A 21,040-nucleotide genomic window follows, 5' to 3' on the forward strand; every position below is an offset into this window, starting at 1 on the left:
CTGAACTTGTCATGAGTACTCTCAGGTACTATGACCTCTTCACCATTTTTCCCCTGAAGCAGACATCCAGCTGGTTGAGAGATGGCATTTCTGCAGCACAACCCAAGTCCCATCCACGATAGCCTGATTAATCATCTTTGCTGCGATTGTTCCTTGGCCCTGGCCAAGTGAAGTAGTCTGGATGCTTTCCATGCTGAGATCATCAAGACTAGGGTCAAATATTTAAATACAAATTGTTTTAATAAATGTGCAGGGTTTTAGTGTCAGGAACGCTATTCAAGAAACCCAAACCGAATCTTCTCATTTAAAGTAACTGTCACCTTTAGAAGACATCTGAAGGCAGGCATGTAAAGAGAAGCTTTTTAATATGCAATGTTTTATTATGTTTTTATATATGCTGGAAGCTGCTCATGGTGCCACACAGTCAAATGGGTGGGGTACAAAGAAAATTATTATTATTATTATTAAAGTGTTTTTTTGAGGACTTTCAGGCAAGCTGCTGATGCAGACTTCTGCACACAACATACAGATAAATTAAGGAATGTCAGTAGGAAGCTACTTTATTTATACAGAGTCAGAACATGGGTTCATCTAGCCCAGTTAGGGTAACATGGACTGGCAACAGCTCTCCATGGCTTAAGGCAGATTTCTCTCCAAGCCTTACCTGGAGATGCCAGCAACTGAACCTGTGAACCTCTCCATGAAAAGGGTACCATGAACTGTGGTCTTTCTCTGCTGAGTTCCCTTGGATGCATTTTGTGTGATGGAAAACAGGCCCTGGGGCAGAAGGGAAGGTTGGACCTACAGATGAATCTGACCCCGGAGATGCTGTCCCTGGGGATCACAGTTTGGGGGTTTAATAAGAGCATAATAAGAACCAATGGTCCATCTAGTCCAGAATCCTGCTCTCATAATGCTCAACCAGATGCCTGTGGGCAACTTGCAAGCAAGTCTTGAACACAGCAGCACTGTTGCCTTCTGTGGTTTCCAGCAACTGGCATTGAGAAGCATTACTGCCACTGACCATGGAATCTCTGGCTCAAGTTTAGAATGGGGGACCCAGGTCTGGGTGCAGCACCTCGTTGAGACCCAGTGTGGTGTAGTGGTTAAGAGCAGGGGACTCGTGATCTGGTGAACCGGGTTCGCTTCCCCGCTCCTCCACATGTAGCTGCTGGGTGACCTTAGGCTAGTCACACTTCTCTGAAGTCACTCAGCCTCACTCATCTCACAGTGTTTGTTGTGGGGGAGGAAGGAAAAGGAGATTGTTTGCTGCTTTAAGACTCCTTGGGGTAGTGATAAAGCGGGATATCAAATCCAAACTCTTCCTGCTTCTTGCACTGCCATTTTTTTAAAAAAAATCTGGCTGTGCACTCCTCCTCTGGGTCAGAGTTTGCGCTGCTGCTCAGGGTGTTAGTAGTGAAAGATTCAGATTATAGCCTTGTTCAACTGGAAAGGCAGTATCATAAAAGAAGGATTTAATGTTGGGTATTTAAGAAACCTCACCTGCCATGGGATCAGCACCTGGCAACAGAACAAAAAATCAGAGGTGGGGGTTCAATATATATCTTCCCCATGCTGTCTGCGATGAAGGGTTGGGCGGCTGGGATGATTTCATCTTGTCTCAGGCATCGGAGGATGACCATGCAGTCAAGACCTGTGACCAGATTCCATTCACCAGGAAACTCTTCTTCATGAGGTTTGGCAGAACCATAAATTGTTTTCCACTCCACAACATTGGATTCCACATGATGCAACAGCCCATGCAAGTTTTTCAGCCCTGAGGAATGCACAATTTCAGCCCATGATTTGTCAGACAACCACTCTGGGGCGGGATTCGCATCCGGGTTCTTGAGCGCAACCTTACCTGTCAGTAGGAAACGCCAGACCTCACCATCAATCTCATCTCTCCCTTTCACAATCCCTATAGTCAGAAGGAAGGAGAAAAGAAGCTTGACCTTCTCAAACGGGGATCGGCAGTCGTTGCGTGTTGAGTCCCACAATGCCACCCCCAAAAAATTCACACTTCACACATCAAATTTTGTTTAGGTTTTTGGCATAATTTTGGCCACAACTTTATTCAAATACAAAAAATGTGAGTGGTTGCTTAGGCATTGGTTATGACTATCTGTCCTTGCCCTCAGGGACAGAGCTGGTCTTCCGGACTCCAACGGAAGCCAGCGTGGGAAACAAGTATTGGGTGAGAAAATGAAGCTGGGCATCAGTCCCTCACTTCTCACCCTCATGTTCCTGTGGGGCTTGCACGGCCCAGGTCCGATGCCAGGGACAAGGACGAAAATAATGGCAAGCCCCTGGATTCCTTTAACGGAATTCCCTTTCCACATCATTTGGAGGGGTAGGCACTTACCCCTCCAAGCACCAATTTAACCAATGCCTAACCGCCAACCTTACAAGTTGTGACGATTTGCTACGCGGTAGGCGAAAACCAAATGGCACCAGCCAATCAGCCAGATGGCAAAATTCCTACCGAGCCCCTGCTCCAAGGCAGACGACCCCATGACAGGCAATAGCAAGGTCAAGCTATCAGAAACCACCCTATTAAAGGGAGGGAGGGCGGGTGATCCGCTGCAAAACGGCCAAGAGGCCGTGCTAACGTCTGTCCCCTGTATTTATAGACTTTGACCCCTCCTCTCAATTAGCAACAATCAATACTCCCCAGCAACCCAATTAACCATTTAACGGCTGGGTTCCTTTCAAAAATGCCAAGTCATGGCAAGGTGGCCTGTTCCCCCAACCGCAACACGTGCTCTCTTTTAGGGAGAACACGCTTTGCGTGTTGAGTCCCACAATGCCACCCCCAAAAAATTCACACTTCACACATCAAATTTTGTTTAGGTTTTTGGCATAATTTTGGCCACAACTTTATTCAAATACAAAAAATGTGAGTGGTTGCTTAGGCATTGGTTATGACTATCTGTCCTTGCCCTCAGGGACAGAGCTGGTCTTCCGGACTCCAACGGAAGCCAGCGTGGGAAACAAGTATTGGGTGAGAAAATGAAGCTGGGCATCAGTCCCTCACTTCTCACCCTCATGTTCCTGTGGGGCTTGCACGGCCCAGGTCCGATGCCAGGGACAAGGACGAAAATAATGGCAAGCCCCTGGATTCCTTTAACGGAATTCCCTTTCCACATCATTTGGAGGGGTAGGCACTTACCCCTCCAAGCACCAATTTAACCAATGCCTAACCGCCACGGAGCCCCACGGCTCACCGCCAAACCACTCACAAACCCAGCCAAGCCCTCAGCTTGGCCACCACTGCACCCAGCCACGCCTCATTCCCTGAGGCAGAAAGATGCACGCCATCCGTTCTGAAAAAGGATGCAGCCTGAAAAAGAATCTCCGGGTGAGAAATCACATCTCCACCCAACTCAAAAATTTTCCTGGACACAGTGGAATTGATGCGTTTTCTGGCCCTTTCCATGGCAGCTGGGCAACGACTGCCCATCCAAACACGTCGCTGCAACAGCTTTGACCAAAATATTTTCGCTGTCGGCACCAGTGCCCGCAGCGTCTCCAAGTCCGTCAAGATTGCGGAGCGTAATGAAAAACAGTCCATGGAAACCAGGTCGTTCTCACCCAGTTGTACTACAATAGCCGTGGGTGGCCCTTCCTGCAGCAATTGGCTCCGAATCTGCGGCAGGAACTCTGACCAGCGCATACCCCGTCGGGACAGCCAAGACACCCGCACGTGTGGAGGAAGGCCAAGACCTGGACCCATTCCGGACTGCCGAGCAGCGACGCCAGCCCAATGGATGATGCTGTGCCCCACCATCCAAATGCGTACGACTGCCATTCCTAAGATAGACAAAGCAAAACCATGTAAGACACCAGTTGTTAGCGAACATAACCCTTAAACGCATCCGACTTCCAGCGACCCAAATCCTTTATTCTGGCGGCTGACAAACCCCAATGAGCCGCCGTCGTGGCAGCCCCAATCCTAAAAGAATGGGGCGCGAAACCCTCGGCCGTGCCACCACAGGCCAGAATCGCCTTGCGCAGCATCTTAGCAAACTGCTGCCTTGTTAGAGGCAACCCATTCTGGTGCCTAAGCAGAGGACCATCCCCAGGATTACGAAGCATCAGGAACTTGCTGAGGTCTTTTACCGGGCAGGGACCTGCTTCCCCTGTAGCAGGGAGACGAATAAGGGCCCCCCTACCTCTCTGATCCGTCTTTGAATTCCTGATTGTGATTCTCAGTTCAACTGGGGATAACTGCACGTCCTGGAGCAACAGGCCCCTGGAGCGACCATCCCTATGATCCTCCACCACGAGTTCACCCACTCTCAATGCTCCAAAGAAAGCCAGAGAAAAGGCAGCCGAAAACAGGCGAGCCTCATACCTGGACCAACATACCCCCCGCAACTTGCTGCGCATGTTGCTCAACAGTTCAAATGAGACTGGGCGCCTTGTAGCGGGCCGAGAAGGAGCAAGTCTACCCCAACCTTCAAGGGCCTTGCGTACAATAAACTTCGCACAAGGGTCCTTATTGAAAAGCGTTTTACAGAAAAACGCTATAGCAGCTGCCTGTATCCGAATTGTCTTCGCTGCCCGTCCCAACTGCCATAAATGCGCCAAATATCTCAACACCTGTGAGGAGGTGGGCGGAACCCCTTGTATTTCACATGCTGACTGACGCATAAATGTCAAAAAATCAGTCCAGGCTTTTGTATATGATCTGAGGGTAGAAGGGGAAACAGATGCCGCTACTCCCTGCAAAACTAATTGCTGCCAAGGTTCCAGAGATGTTCCGGGAAATATTCCGGATGTATCCGCGCCTCTGGAACCAGGAGTCTGAACCGCTCCATCTGCAAACGGGACAGAGCATCAGCAATTTCATTAGACACCCCTGGAACAAAGCGCGCCGAAAACACTATATTACAACGCAAACAGTGTAACACAAAGGCCCGTAAGAGGGCCGACACCCTGGGGGAGCGTGACGACAGCTTGGCCAGCACATCAACCACCGCCTGGTTATCAGTCCAGAAGCAAATACGACGGTTCCTGAACTCCTCTGCCCACAAATGCACTGCCACTGCAATGGGAAAAAACTCGAGAAAAGTTAGGTCCCGCGTAATCTCTCCTCCCCGCCATTCAGGCGGCCAACGCTTGGCGCACCAGCGGCCCTTCCAATAAAGGCCGAAACCCAGGGACCCCGCAGCGTCTGATTGCACTTGGAAATCATTCTGCAGATTTAACGTGTCTTGCCATAGCGACACCCCATTGAATTCCTTCAGGAATTCCAACCAAATGCCCAGATCAGCTTTTACCCCGCTAGAGAGGCGCACTCTATGATGCGGGGCTCTCAACCCTGCCGTGAGCCGTGCCAGGCGAGAACAGAAGGGGCGGCCAGGAGCCACCACCCTGCACGCGAAGTTCAGATGCCCCAGAAGAGACTGAAGCTGCCTGAGAGACACCTTTGTCAGAGGGAGCAAGTCCTCTATGACCCTCTTTAAGGCCACCAGCTTGTCGCTTGGTAAGCTGGAAGTTTGAGCGACCGTATCCAAGAGGATACCCAGGTAAGTGAGCTGAGTCGACGGGCCCTCCGTTTTTTCTGCTGCTAGCGGAACCCCCAGTTCCTGTGTGAGGTCGGCAAACGCCCGCAGCAACACCGAGCAATCGCCGGTATCGCAAGCCGAGGCCAACAGAAAATCATCCAAATAATGCGTGACCCCGCATAGTCCGGTTTTAAATTTGAGGGCCCATTCCAAGAAGGTGCTAAATGATTCAAAAGCCGCGCACGCTATAGAACAGCCCATAGGCATGGCTTTATCAAAATAATAGTTGCCCTCAAATTGGAAACCTAGCAGCCAAAAGTCATCCGGATGAATTGGCAAGAGACGAAATGCGGACTCAATATCGCACTTCGCCAGCAAAGCGGCGTGGCCAAATTTCCGAATCATTTTGATTGCCTGATCCAGGGAAGCATACTTTACGGAGCAAAGCTCCGGGGGAATCACATCATTGACGGATGTCCCTCTGGGATGCGACAAATTATGAATCAAATGGAATTCACCTGGGGCTTTCTTTGGCACAATACCCAATGGGGATATATGCAAATTATGGAAGGGTGGAGCACCAAAAGGACCAGCCATACGATGCATAGCTAACTCCTTTGCGATCTGTTTGCGTGCGACCTCGGGTAGCTCGCGAACTGATTTTTGATTAGCAGGATTCCGTGCCACGGGAGACATGGCTACCGGAATCCGAAAACCAGCTGAAAAACCATCAATCAAATAATATGCAGCCTCCCTATCAGGGTACAACTGCAACCAAGTGTGCAGGGCCGGCAGACAAACGGGGGTATGAGCCAATGAGGTCAGTACCTTATTTCCCTGTGCTTGAGGTTGAAGGGAGAGGAGCTGGCTTGGGGGGCTGCTGAGAGCCGCCCCTGCCCCCTCGAAAGGGCCGCCGGCCCCCAAGGCAAGAAGCGGCAGCATGTAGGCCATTACACTTTTCGCACATGTGCGCGTACTTGCACCCCTGTCGCTGACAGGAGCCTTTATTGAAATCCCAGCAAAGGAGGCGACGGCTAGACCTAAAGACCGAAGACCTCGCCTTTGGTTGGTCCTGCACCTTCTTCTCAATGAGTGGAGCCACATGAGTGGTCCACACATCGAGATCCTTACGATCCCAGCGGGCTGATGGGATCCTGGCAGCACGGCGCCGGAAATTCTCATCGTATTTGATCCCAGCTTTTTCACCAGCTTTTGTGAAAGCAGAGCGAACAATGGATAGGTAAACTAACAAATGAAGAGATCTCCGTGGGTAACATGCCATTACCACACCAGCGAAGACCTGGAAACAGTCAAGCCAATGCTCGAATGTCCTGTCTGTCGGTGGGCGTTTTTTAGAGGAGTTCCCCTTCTCTTGTTCCTCCGAAGGAGGGGCCAATTTGAAAATGTCCACATAGCGGCCATTCAATATCCTGGAACGCAGCTTTGTAGACAGATGCGAGCCAGGTATGATGTCCCTAGCAGAATTGGTGGAGACTTTAACGTCAGGCACCAGCACACCGTCCCTACACTCCTGGACAGCCCTATACCTCGCCCGATGAGTGTTGGCCCTTCGCTCCCAAGCCCACCGAGGAAGCCCCGAAGCCAGTTCGCCAAAACCCCAATAGAGGTCCATTGAACGACCCCCCTCATCGTCAGAGCTGGAAGAAGACGTACCAGAAAAGGAAGACGAAGTGTCGTCCCTCCTTCGCTTGGCGTGCTTCCGGGAAGATCTTCCACGGCGACGTTTTCCGCCAGAAGACTTCTTGGGAGGGACAGGCAGGCTGTCATCGATGGAGGACTCCGATTCAGGACACAGCTGCGATGCACCTGGGACTGACTGTGAAGATATAAGACGTGAGAGGCCAGATCCAGATGCCACCCCTGCCGGAGTTTGAGCAGGGATAACCTGGTGGGTGGAAGAAGCCGAAGGGCCCCTACGCCCTGAGGCCCCCCCGGTGGATCGACCTGCCCTCCGCGAGCGGCCCCGCACCCCAGGTAGGATGGAGGATTGGGTTGACTGGGGATCCAAGACCAAAGCCCTGGAGAAAGACCCTTCTCTCCCATCCTCGCTAGACGAAGGCGATGCCGGGTAGGACGCCACTGCCGAACCACGCGACCTCGTGGACACTGGAGGCTGGGTGGAACACTGCTGGAGGAAACCGTCCATATCTGCCGCAAAGCGAGACAGTGCAGCTGGATCGCCAGCCATGCTTTCCACCAAGGATTGCACCCGCCCAACCGGTTGGGCCGGGCCAGGTGAACGAAGAGCCTGCGACGGGCCTCTAATAGGCCGCTTTGAGGCAATGGAAGGGCCGGGGCGGGCAGCGTCCTTCTTTGGAGCCATATCTGCTTTGGGCAGAAAATGAACAATAAATTATTAGTACTGCCTTTGCTAAGAAATTCTTCCTGAAATTGGAAGAGAGTAAGCAATAGATAAAATCAAGCGAACTCAGCCAATACCTCAGCAACTAGGTATCTAGGTATCTATCTATCTATCTATCTATCTATCTATCTATCTATCTATCTATTTAATATGTATCCGCCTGAACACCTTATCTAAACCGGCTACCAGGCAAAATATTATGTGCACCTCCTCAGGTCGGCCAGCAGGGGTCGCCAGCCGGCTCGACCTTAGCCAAGGGAGGAAGCAGTACCCCTCTGAGCCACTGGAGGGAGCCCCGGCACACAGCCTGCTGCAATACCTCCTGCAGCCACCAGAGGGCCGAGAGGCCAGGAAGCCTCAGCAAGGCCGATGAGTCAGGATTCCAACAAAATGTCGGGCGCAACAGGCTCACAGCCTGAAACGGTAATGGAGGCAGCACGGTCACCCCGAAACAACCCGGGCCGGTGCTCGGAGCCGCAGCCGCCCTCAATTTTTTGACCTTTTCGCCCCCGCCGCCCTCGCGCCCGGCGGCGCCGCGCGTCGATGGCCCGGGCTCACTCGCTCGTCCGTGGGATCAGCACGGCACGGCGGGTCGGAGCCTCGGCCGGGCGCGAACTCCCGGGCCCGTTTAAACCTCGCCGCCCCTCTCTACGCGCGGCTGTACGCGCGGGGGGGGGGGGCAAATGACGGCGTGCCGCTGCGCCGCGGCCCGTCAGGGGCCCGCGGAGAACGGGGAAGATGCGGCTGGGTCCCCGGCCAACGCAACGCGGGGGGGGGAAGGGCGCCGCTACGCCGCCCGGAACGTCGTTGGCCGCCCCGAGGCGCGCGAAACGAGCCGGCCGCTCCTTATAGCTCTTAAGCGCGCTGATCGGGAGGCCTGGGAGGCCAGACAGAATCCCTCCCACCGACGGAGGCCGCTGGATAAGACCGGAGACCGGCGAGCGGCCTACGGTTCCCGGTAAACAAAAAACAGGCCCCCAAATTCAAACAGGAGGGCCCGAGCCTATCCCGGGCTGGGGGGGGGGACCCCACCCTCTACGCCCAAACCTGCCTTCTCCCGCTTTTTTTTTTTTTTTTAATTATCAGATATAGGGGTAAAAGAACGGGGGTTATTGGCAGTATCGGACGAAAGGAGGGGGGGTGGGGGAGGTGAGGGAGGAAGGGGGGGGTTAGCGTAGGTAAAGGAATAAGAAAGTAAATTCAATTAATTATTAATATTATTATTATAATTATTATTATTTTTCAGGCCAAGGGGAAAACGAAAGTAGAACCCGAGGTAAGCTCAATACAACCGTCTCCGATGTTCCTGATCCGCTGCAAAACGGCCAAGAGGCCGTGCTAACGTCTGTCCCCTGTATTTATAGACTTTGACCCCTCCTCTCAATTAGCAACAATCAATACTCCCCAGCAACCCAATTAACCATTTAACGGCTGGGTTCCTTTCAAAAATGCCAAGTCATGGCAAGGTGGCCTGTTCCCCCAACGGCAACACGTGCTCTCTTTTAGGGAGAACACGCTTTGTAGATGCTGATTGTGAAATGCTCAATTATGAAGTCAATCCTTTCTTCCAAAACGTCACTTTTCCTGCTATTGGCAAGAGACTGGACATAGCAGTTAATAAACCATATCAGGGAATATTGATACATTGGTTCCATGTCAGCCAGATCAGACACGCAGAAGATGACTATTTCTAAATGAATGGCCACTGGCTTGTACCCCAATTCAGGTGGTATCTATTTCCATTTCAGTAATAGTGGTAATTCCTTGCTTTTCAGAGATTTCTTCAGACAAGTAGGCTACTTCAGACAAGATGATTTTAATAGCTGTTTCATCTTCTTAGGTATTTCCTTCTGACTTGGAAAGAACTTCCAGGATTTCGTCTTCAATCTCCTCCAGCTGTTTCTTGTTTGCTGCACTTTCTACAATCAGCTTGTTCTTCTCTTTCAGCTCAGGCTTTTCCTTCACAGCCACAATCCCAAGAAGCTAAATTTTATGGTGATGATGGTGCCCCTATTTGATGAAATAAAAGCAAGTGTAGCTTTTACACCTGCAAATGGGTATGGTGGCAGAGCAAAACTTCTCTGATGATCCGGGAGAAATCGTGCAGGTTGAAGACGTAGTGAGATTTTGAAGGAGTTAGGAGAAGGTTTTCCGCAGCCATTGTTTTGCCAATCCTTTGAAAAGAAGCAAAAAAGTTAAATGTAACTCTGACCTTTTTTTCCAATGTACCCCACCCTTAGGTTCTCTTCTCCCACTTTGCCATGAAGAGTTGCAGACATCACTAGGGATGAGCAAATCCGTTAATTTCGGTTTCTCATTTCCCAATTTTATGTTCAGTTCTGCTGATTTCCACACCGGTTTGCAATACCCATCCCCCGGCCCCCCAAAAATAAATCATTAGCATTTGAGTGCTAATTTCCCCTAACATACACACTTTTGTATGTATTTGCCTAATATATCCATTTTTGCAAGCCATTTTCCCCAATATAATTCATTTCTGCATGTTATTTTCAGAAATATATGCATTTTGCCCACTGATTACCTAAGTAATAATAATAATAATAATAATAATAATATAATAAATTTTATTTATATCCCGCCCTCCCAGGCCAAGACCGGACTCACGGCGGCTAAAACCAGGTATAAAAACAATTGATTAAAATACAACTTAAAAAACAAGATTAAAATACAACATTAAATTGCAGCCTCATTTCAGTAGAAACTCAAATCAAAAACTTTTTTGGGAATGAAAACATGAAGTGTTCACCAAGGCTAACTATCCAGACTGGTCCTACATGGGCCAGAAAAAAACCAGGGAAGTCCCCAAATAGGAGTTCCATCACAGGAGGAGAGGGAGGGGGAGAAAGAGGGGGAGGGGACCAAGATGATTCCAAGCCAAAGGCCAGGCGGAACAACTCTGTCTTACAGGCCCTGCGGAAAGAAATCAGGTCCTGCAGGGCCCTGGTCTCATGAGGCAGAGCGTTCCCCCAGGCCAGAGCCAGTGTAGCATATGCATTGCATGACCAGGCGGTGACAGCCACAGCCCCCAGGGATCATAAGGAAGAAATAAAATTAGGCCACAACTTTATTAAACTTCCAAATGTAGGAAGACTTTGGCTTAGGTCTTGGGCGTGTACCCCCCCCCCAGCACCCCAGCCGGGGGGAACTGGGGCTCATCAAAGTAAATGGGATATGGGGGTGCTCTGCGAGACCTATGTGTAGCAGGCAGCCAAGCCCATATCCCCGCACGCTGGATAGTTCACTGGTGACCTTTCAGTGTAGGGCCAGTGATACCCATATATATAACCTCTCTAAGACGGGGACCCTGGAATTAATGCCGCAGTGGGGTGTGTCACCACTTCACGCCCTGCCCCCCACCATATAGGGAACAAAAGACTAAAGGATTCCACCCAAGGCCATAACTGCCACCCGAGACCATGAGTTTGCGGTCTTGCCAAGACCACCTACATCCGGAAAACCATTCACCTTATGTCCAACCACTCCATCAGGCCATGCCTGATGTCACACAACAAGAGCTCACTCACAGGGTTGGAAAGATGCACGCCATCACGTCTGAAAATAACAGGCCTACCAACTTTAATTTCGAGGTCCTTCACCACACGACCTCACTTTACGCAGCACTCCTGTGAACTGGTAACGAGTCAAAGCGTTGCCAGATGCATGAACAAGGAACTGGCCAGCAGTGGCGTAGCGTGGGTTGTCAGCACCCGGGGCAAGGCAAGTAATTTGCACACCCCCCCGCTGCACTGTCCCTCCCCCAGATAGCCCCTCGCTCTCTCTCCGCACCGCACCGCACGCCTGGCACCCTCCCCTCCATAGTGGGCGGCAACCCGGCAGCTCGGATCGGATTCGCACAGCCAGCACTGCAGTGAGAGAGTGAGTGAGCCAGGCAGGGGCAGAGAGCTGCGAGTGCGAGCGCGCCCCCCCCCCAGATGTTGCGCCCGGTGCGGCCGGCCCCCCCTGCACCCCCCACGCTACGCCACTGCTGGCCAGGCTCCTCAGGGGTGGGCTCTCATAAATTTACACATGTCTGCCACATGTGTAAATTTACACATGCTTTACATTTTAGTCCCTGGCATCTCCAACACCTGAAACCCTGGAGAGCTTCTACCAGTCAGTGCAGACAGTGCTACGTTAGATGGACCAACAACAGCTTCCTTTTTTGCTAACAATGGAGGTTTTTTATCAGCCTCCTGATCCTAAATCAAGTGTCACTTCAGATAACAAACACACAACAGTACAGGATTCTATAGCAAGAGCAGTGGCAGTGGTACATAGCGGCTAGATGTGGTTGAGGGAAATGCATTATGGAAAGAGTTGATGTGGTCTGGAATCCTAGGATGTCACCACAGCAGGCAGTTCTTTTCAGTTAGGTCTGTTATCAAGTCCAGAGAGTGAGAGAGAGACTTTTACTGTGCATTTTATACAGCTATGTGCCTCAGAATAAGTAGGTAAAACCTCATAAGTCTGCCAGTTTCTCGTGTGTGTGTGTATTTTCAGTACTTTTTTCTGGGGGGAACGCAGAGGTACTCACACCCCTAAACATTTTGTGAATCAAACGGAAGAAACTAAAAATTTTAAACATTTTATTTTCTTCTCTAGCACGGTGAATCCTCAATTCTGTTGCTACCCCCGATGGCAGCCTCATTTCCTGAGTCTCAGACTGAACAAGCATTTAATGTGTGAAGTAGGAGTTGGAATCTAGCATGAGGTAGTGCATGTTCTTTGTACTTTTGTCCATTTACTGTATTTATTTCCCCCAATTTCAACTATAAAATGGTTATTTCCTTGAGTCAAAATGAGAGTACCCCTAAACATCCCCCCCCCCAAAAAGCACTGTATGTTTTATTGTACCAAAGAAAGTTATGTGTTATGTTTAAACTCCTGGGGCAGCTTCTGCACATATAAATACCACAACATGTGCTCTCTTGAAGAGAAGCACATTCCTCAGAATAGTGGCCTCAGAATAGTGGTCTCAAATCTCAAATCTAAAGTTTGATCATCAATACCACTGATGGAAACAATGGCCAGGTGCCTTGTGAAACGCCCTGTGAGACACAAAGGAAGGCAGAGTAAGTCTCAGTGCAGCTTTGCCATTCCTTCTGGTGACCCCAGGCAGACAGGTGAAACTGCTGGTGAAGGTGGCAAGGTCACGTCTACACCATACATTTAAGGTACAGTGGTACCTCGCAAGACGAATGCCTCGCAAGACGAAAAACTCGCAAGACGAAAGAGTTTTTTGTTTTTTGAGTTGCTTCGCAAGACGAATTTCCCTATGGGCTTGCTTCGCAAGACGAAAACGTCTTGCGCCTTTTTCTTAAAACCGTCAATGCATTCCTATGGGAAACTGTCAATGCATTTCCTATGGGAAACCGTGCTTCGCAAGACGAAAAATTCACAAGACGAAAAAACTCGCAGAACGAATTAATTTCGTCTTGCGAGGCACCACTGTACTATTATGCCACTTTAAATTGCCCTGGCTTCCTGTCCCAAAGAATCCTGGGAACTGTAGTTTGTTAAAGGTGCTGAAAGTTGTTAGGAGATCCCTCACAGAGCTACCATTTGTAGGTTGATCCATATTTCTTTCAGACTGATTGACATGCAACTATCTGAGTCCAAAATTAGAGGAGGAAAGATGTTGGGCACCCTCACCTTCTAATAGGAGTGCTCTTGGTAAGGTTTCCAGTCAGGGTGACCCCCCCCTCCTTCCTCCATGTTTTCCACCTCCCCACCCTAATTAATTACAAGTATTCCCTGGGTAATGAGCATATCCAGTTCTTATGGCACCAGCTTTTGTGTTTGTACATTTCCCCCATTGCCTTTAGATTTTCTTCAAAAATCTCCATGGCCCTTTCTTAGCTAAAATCCTAACATTAGAGGGAAGGATGGTGCCCTTTTGCAGCCCTTCTCAACCTTGGGTCCCCAGATGTTGTAGGTCTACAACTCCCACCATCCCTGACCTGGTCCTTCTAGTTAGGGATGATGGGAGTTGTAGTCCAACAACATTGGGGACCCAAAGTTGAGAAAGGCTGTCCTATTGCATTTAATCTGACATCATGCAGGTAATATCATTCCTTCCACCTCCCGGAGGCCCCTTTGCTGAAAGGAACAGAACATCAACAATAGCAAGCCTTGAGATGACCTTCTTGTCATACCAGTGGCTGTGATCAATCCATTGCCTAAGGAATTCTGTAGAAGACTAGGCTCCGTATACCTCCTTGGCAGACATATTTAAGTCATCTAGGAAAAATATTGATGCATTTATCTTCCAAAGACAAAAAATAACTCCCTCTACCCTTCTCCCTCTCCCCATCAACACAAGCAAGCAAAGAAAGGGAGAGGATGAGAATGAGTTAGAGTGTTAGGCCAGAGGAGACCAGGGTTATCAAATCCCCACTGAGTTCTAAAACTTACTGGGTGACCACGTTCCCGTTGCAGCAGGGAGTGCATTTGACAGGTGGGGAACTGCCACCGAGAGGGCCCTCCATCAATACCAATCAAGGCACATCCAGTGACAGCACCTGGAATAAGAAAGGAAAGGGTGGTTCTTGGAAAGTTATTGTTTCACTGGACTGTTCATCCTGACAATGTGGTATATTTTATATGATTCCAGGAGGAGTGCGAAGGAGGCCTTGCTGAGGCAATGCCAGCCCTGGACCCTCCCTTTTCGGCTCCCCTTGCCCTGAACCTGCCAAATATCTCCTTTTTCAAACCCATGCCAGATCCACCAATACCCGTCAAGCTGGCCATGGAGAGCGTGAAAGAAGGGGTCAGGGCCGTTGAAGAGCACGACCGTGCCACAAATGTGGTGGCACCCAAACATGAACAACTGAGAGAAGCTGACGGTTTGCCCCCGGTGAGAATGAATGAAACTACACATTCTGGGGAAGAATAACTCAGACCTCTTACAATGATGTTTCCACAAATACCACACAAGAAACAATTCAGCCTTAACAGAGATCAAAGAACAGGACTCTGCATTTCTGCCTTGTAGAATTCTCTGACGTAATAAAGGAGCACCTAAGTTGTGCTTTCAAGGCATCTGCAAGAAAAAGGTTTCTTACTTGGGGCAGACTCTGTTGACGCAAGTGCTACCCCCCTTTCTTTCTTTTTAAATCTGTTCATCCTGACAATGTGGTATATTTGATATGATTACAGGAGGAGTTTGAGGGAGACCTTGCCGAGGCAATGCCAGCCCTGGACACTCCCCTTTCGGCTCTCCATACCCTGAACCTGGCAAATACCTCCTTTGTCAAATCCCTACAGGACCTGTCAAGCTGGTCATGGAGAGCGTGAAAGAAAAGCCAGAAAGAAAGCCTGATCCAAGTGGAAGCAGCCACTTCCTTGTTAGTATTTTGTGGGAGGGATTGCAGTGTACACTGGAGATTTAGGATGGTGCAGTTAAAGTGGATTAAAGTGCTCTGTCATCCAGCTTGCTCCTTAAAGTCCAGATATAATCTAACTTCTGCATAAGCAAGCAAATCAAGATGCATGCCCAATAAGTGGTTTGTCAGGTGGAGCTCACTGATCAAGTTGTTGACTATGCCTTCTGTCTAAGAGCAACCTTCATCTGCTCTTCTTTTTTAAATAGATGACCATGTCCACTCTGTGGCTCCTTGGTCTTTTCCTATTCACTGTGGTGCGGACCATGCTTGGCCCCACCAACTCTTGATTCCAGGTGCAGGTTGGATTTGGCTTAGGTATTGGAGGGCAGGCACATGATAGAGTCTGCGTAACAATAGCAGCAACTCCCCATACCACGCACCACGTTCAAATTACATTGAAAAAGTAAAGAAAAAGTAAAGCAAACTGTAGGGAAGGCCAGGGATGGATTTTCTGTGAAAACAAATTCCTATGTGGAAAAACTGCAGTCAGAGGCAGGGATAGAAGGCTCTGTCAATTTCAGTTCTCTTTCAGTTACTCTAAGGCTATCAGAGAGTTCCTATGAATTTCCAGTTTTGTTGAATATGAACTCTCATCATTATATTATAATATATATATATGTATATATATATATATATATATATATATATATATATATATATATATATATAAAATTATAATATAATTTTTATTATAATTATAATATAATTATAATTATAATATAATATAATTATAATATAATTATTCACATTGTTGCATTTATGACCTTTTTATTGACATGCAATATTTTATGAATTGTTGCATACAACCCTACTAAAAGAGAATTATATGAAAATGATGCATTGGTGGTATCTGGTTAAATTAGCAAAAATGTATAGAACAGGATCTAGTAAGTGTTGGAAATGTAAAGAAGCAGGGTATACTAGATGCCATGTTAACAAAGTGATAATTACTCCTTGGCTACGAGACATAAATGAGAGATATTACATGACCGTCCATGTCTTAGGACAAGCTTACAAGAGATAGACCCTTCTTGGTGGTGAGGCCAAGATGGCAGAACCATTGGTTCCAAAATGGTTACATTCTTAAACGGCTCTACCATCAATATGTTTCTCCCAATGTGCAAACAAACTCTGCTGAGTTGTCACGTAAGAGGCAAAAAGAGAGTTTTCTAGCTATGAAGTCACAGCAACAGCACAATTTCCCCCCGTATTGCCTTCCACCTACTGTGCAATGCGCTGTTTGTACCGCCAAACTTTGCAGTGGGCAATTTGCAGGTGTTGGCACCCTTTTCAAGTGAATCGGATGACTTTGCAGCAGGCAATTTGCAGGGGTTGGGCACCATTTTCAAGTGAATCGGACGTCAGATTTTTTGGTAAAAACGTGACCCGTGGGTCAGGGCACTGAGGGCTCGTTTTATGGCCTACCATGAAGCGTGGTGTTTTCACCACCCAAATGGACCCTTTCTCTGACCCACTCTCTTGCTCTAGCCAACATGTGGGAAGTTGTTACTGGCACTGGCCTATCTGAAAGTCTTCAGTGCAACCAGAAGATAGAATCATAGAATCATAGAGTTGGAAGAGACCACAAGGGCCATCGAGTCCAACCCCCTGCCAAGCAGGAAACACCATCAGAGCACTCCTGACATATGGTTGTCAAGCCTCTGCTTAAAGACTTCCAAAGAAGGAGACTCCACCACACTCCTTGGCAGCAAATTCCACTGTCTAACAGCTCTTACTGTCAGGAAGTTCTTCCTAATGTTTAGGTGGAATCTTCTTTCTTGTAGTTTGGATCCATTGCTCCGTGTCCGCTTCTCTGGAGCAGCAGAAAACAACCTTTCTCCCTCCTCTATGTGACATCCTTTTATATATTTGAACATGGCTATCATATCACCCCTTAACCTCCTCTTCTCCAGGCTAAACATGCCCAGCTCCCTTAGCCATTCCTCATAAGACATCGTTTCCAGGCCTTTGACCATTTTGGTTGCCCTCCTCTGGACACGTTCCAGTTTGTCAGTGTCCTTCTTGAACTGTGGTGCCCAGAACTGGACACAGTACTCCAGGTGAGGTCTGACCAGAGCAGAATACAGTGGCACTATTACTTCCCTTGATCTAGATGCTATACTCCTATTGATGCAGCCCAGAATTGCATTGGCTTTTTTAGCTGCCGCGTCACACTGTTGGCTCATGTCAAGTTTGTGGTCAACCAAGACTCCTAGATCCTTTTCACATGTACTGCTCTCAAGCCAGGTATCACCCATCTTGTATGGCATCAATGCCTAGTGGTCATCCCTAGACCATACTTTGAAAAATACTGTGCTGCATCATTTTCTTGGCTTCTGCAAAGAGCCACTTTGATCCAATGCATGGAATTTTGGACTCGCTTTGAGTATAGCAGGGTTCAAATCCAGGCTCATGTTATGAACCTTCCAGGCTCACTGGATATTGGAAAACCATGGGAAGGAAAATAAGCTTCAATTTATTGCACACTGATCTTTTCTGTCAGTTTTTCCTGAATCACTTCTAGTTCAATGACTTGACCACAAGGTGGAACACTCAGATCACTGAAGCAGATTCAGACTGTGCTTCTCATATGAGGACGAAGCCAATGCTAGAATTCCCATTTCAACATAACTTGCATTCATTTCTCCTCTTCCTAGTTGTGAATACAAAAGAGCTTTCTTCTACGGCTGCCAGATTTGCCAGTTGGCCCTTTCAACTTGACACACATTTCCAAAAATGCAGAATGCAGTTTTTGCAAGTGAAATCTTTCACTGCCCAGGCACGCTGATATAGAAATAATCCAAATCTAAGAAATGTAGTGAATTTTAAAATACCTTGGCTTTTCAGCTGCTTCCCGATTAGTGTCTCCAAGCATTACTGAGTCATCATTCACCTGCAGTTAAGCGGCAAAGGGAATTACAACTGACATTCTATACTGTTTGGAGTCTGACCCTTTTAAACCTCAGTCTATAAAAAGAGCCTGGCAAGATCGGACCTAAAACACACCTGCTTTTGTATCCTGCTCTCCCAGTGGCCAAGCGGGTGCCTATAGGACGTCCTCAAGGGGATCATGAGCATACTCCTCAATTAAAATTCCAGCAAGTGGAATATTGCCTCCAACAGAGGGATATTGGGGGCTGTTTGGACACTGAGTAGTGGTGGCTGGGCAGAAGTAGAGTTGCAAGACTGACTTGGAAGAAAGGAGCAGTGATCTGGGGGAGCCTGTAACAGCCAGGAGATGACAGTCAGAGGCAGGAGATGATGCAGGATAGAAAATCATCATCATCATCATCATCATCATCATCATCATTTATACACTGCCAATCAAACATTAAAAACTCCCCTAAACAGCGCTGCCTTCAGATGTCTTCTAAAAGTCAGATAGGTGTTTATTTCCTTGACATCTGCTGGGAGGGCGTTCAACAGGGTGGGCGCCACTACCGAGAAGGCCCTCTGCCTGGTTCCCTGTAACCTCACTTCTTGCAGTGAGGGAACTGCCAGAAGGCCCTCAGAGCTGGACCTCAGTGTCTGGGCTGAACGATGGGGGTGGAGACGCTCCTTCAGGTATACCGGGCCAAGGTCATTTAGGATTTTAAAGGTCAACGCCAACACTTTGAATTGTGCTCAGAAACGTACTGGGAGCCAATGTAGGTCTTTCAGGACCGGTGTTGTACAGTCTTGGCGGCCATTCAGAAAATGAAGAACAGGTGGTGGAGGAGGGAGGGATGCGGCAGGCTGTGTTGGGTCAAGGACTTCCACACCTCTCCCTCCTGCCCCCTGCTTCTGTCTCCCAGGTCAAGAAGAGGATTGAAGAGGGAGGAGCAGGTAGAGGTTACACTCAGATATAGTCTGCGCCTGCTTGCGCACAGCTCAGATAGTGGAGATACATAAGTCCAGGGTGGGACCTCTCCGTTGCAGCAACTGCCTCGACAGCTGCTCACCTAGGAGTAGCCAAGAGACAGAGGACTGGTGAGCAAATTATTGTCTTCCACCTGCACCAGTGGCTATGACACAGCTGCTGTGGATCGGACCCTTTTGGAATTCTAGAAATCCTACGTTGGATGCCATTCTATGACCCGATTTCAACCATGCGTGTCTGAAAGCTGTTGAAATTTCCCAAATCAACTGCTCCTTTGCGCTGGGCTTTCCTGGTGTGGAAAGAGCTTTGAAGCTCTCTGGCTCACTTCCTAGGCTCTGGGGTGCTCTTGTGAGATCTTACGGGAACTCAGACAGCCCTTTCAAGGTTTTGCGAGAGCGCCCCCAGAGCCACACACTGAGCAGGACTTGCCCAAAAGCAAGGAGGAGAGCTTAAAAGCTCTCAGCTTGTTTAGTGGGGAGGATTAAGGCCCTCTTAGCATGCCTGCTCTGGAAGAAAAGTTTGCTTGCGCAGGATAGTTCCAAGGGGGCAGGTTGTGTATACACGGTTTTGCGTATGTGCACCATCCCCAAAGCATAACCCTTGCACAAGATGCAATCATACTGTATTAAGGGCCATTATGAAATGTCAGTGCTTTCCTTTAAAGCACCAATAAATAACAGCCACTGGGGGGAGGACTTGAGTGCTCTATAGGAGACATTTGCACAATCAGTGCAGTAATGCATCTGCTATCTGAAGCTCTCCCGATGCAACACTCAGATTTCTTTGGGTGGAGTGGTTTTCAAGGAGTGGCATGGCAGCTGAGATGCCAGCTTCTGGAAACAGACACTGTTGCAGAGTGACAGATGACAACAAATTCTTACATGGAGGATTCTTGAAATGCAGTCACTCCTTGATTCTTTTGTCTTGCTTTGAAATTTTACCCCTTTGACTAAGAGAGATTTGATTTCATCTGATATTTTTAGATACAGAAGTTTGTTTGTTGTTTGCAATTGGGCATATTAAAAAAGGGACTTCTGTCTTGCAATGAATGTCATGATATGTATCACCAGCTGTCCATTTCTAAGAAAGTAAGGCGCCTTTAATAGCAACACTTTGTGCCTATATAAGGTAAAGGTTGGGCATGCCACTCATTAAGGATTCCATGGAGAAGTCTAAAGCAAGTGATACAATCAAGACCATTTTTTGTATTATAAGTAAACATATACATATGCATGCACACAGACTCACATTTTGGAAGGTTATAGCATCCTCAGCAGGCTGGGGAAAGATTTCAGCTCATTCCACAATCTGGAGCAAACCTTCCCATTCTGCAGCCAATAGATTATGCTCTGCTCAGAACACAAACATATGGATTAGACTGCATGCCTATGTGTTGGAGAAAACTACATTTCCTTTTCTTGAGTTCGTAGTTAAGGCATGTGTTACTTAAACCATGAGAGGGCACTGTTTGTGTATCAATGTTTCTTGTAACCCCACCCTTAAAACCTGAGCCATTTGGTTTGTTCTTCTCTACAGACAAGATGTCTTCTATTTTCTCTCATCTCCACCCACCCCGTAAATAGTTCCTGCATGAATAAAGCCTTTGAACTCCAGAAATTATTCCAATCTGATTCACACAAGCTGCAAGGTCTGCTGACACTACGAAGCTGTCCAAGAATGGTTCGTCCCATCTTAAGCTGAATTACACACTCCTGTTTACTCTGCATCCAATACCCACACTGCTGGTTTGAGAAGCAGTTTGCACACGATATTAGCCACAATCCATATCTATCCTGTTGCTTCTTAGGAAATACTGCATCTTAATGTGTTTTTCCCTAAATCAGATTCGATTGAAATTGAGAAAAAGAAAAACATAGCT

The 21,040-nt window shown here is 48.2% G+C and overlaps 1 long non-coding RNA gene across 6 annotated transcripts in view; it reads left to right on the forward strand.

Annotated features, from left to right (window-relative positions):
- Positions 1-20,838, forward strand: part of LOC310681672 — a 214,389-nt gene extending 193,551 nt beyond the window's left edge. For 2 of the 6 annotated variants that reach the window (XR_014513487.1, XR_014513488.1), the window contains exons 2-3: positions 12,520-12,628; positions 15,076-15,685. This is a non-coding gene — a long non-coding RNA (uncharacterized lncRNA). Of the gene's footprint in view, positions 1-11,520; positions 11,551-11,981; positions 12,291-12,336; positions 12,365-12,519; positions 12,629-15,075; positions 15,686-19,096 lie in introns of those variants that run through there. The other 4 variants (XR_014513486.1, XR_014513489.1, XR_014513490.1 and 1 more) reach the window with 4 other exon arrangements.
- Positions 20,839-21,040: the final 202 nt, after the last annotated feature.

The sequence above is a fragment of the Podarcis tiliguerta genome, assembly GCF_965153285.1.
Source record: "Podarcis tiliguerta genome assembly, chromosome: 7".
Lineage (NCBI taxonomy): Eukaryota > Metazoa > Chordata > Lepidosauria > Squamata > Lacertidae > Podarcis > Podarcis tiliguerta.